We start from the raw sequence: 596 nt of genomic DNA on the forward strand, positions 1-596 counted from the left end.
AGCCAGCAGCAAACCGACAGAGAGGATACGATCGTGCTCAAGGTGACTGACTTGACCCTGCTCGACGTCTCCTCTACATCGACATCGACCTCGGACGGGGGCTCGCTCGTCGACTTTGCCATACCCGTCTTGAACAAGAGCGGCATCAAGCTCAACGTCAAGCTCCAGCGCAAGGGCGGAGCCTGCACCAGCCCCGGTATCGCTGCCACCAACGTCGACATTATCCTCTCCTCCCAGCCGTCGTTCAACTTGGTCATGTCGCAGCGTCACCTACGCCTCCTGTCCAGCATCGCGAGGGCCGTTCGGTACATGTCCTGCGCGCAATGATCGTCTGGCTTTCTCTCACCGTTTGGCTCTTGGCGCAACAGATCCCGGCCCAGCCAAGCCTCTGGGCTAAGCACCGCAGATTCGACGGCCGCTCAGACCCACGTGGTTCGACCTTTGGCTACGAGCGACCTCTCCGTTTTCTTCTCGCTGCCGGAGGTCAGCGTGTGTCTGTCGATGGACGCCGAGAAGGAGGAAATGGGCGAGGAAGAATACCTGCGTGTGCTGCTCAAGAAGGTTCGCGGTGTGTTCGAGCGCAGAGGCGGACCTTC

This window comes from Acanthamoeba castellanii (assembly GCF_000313135.1).
Source record: "Acanthamoeba castellanii str. Neff unplaced genomic scaffold scf7180000083743, whole genome shotgun sequence".
NCBI lineage: Eukaryota > Discosea > Longamoebia > Acanthamoebidae > Acanthamoeba > Acanthamoeba castellanii.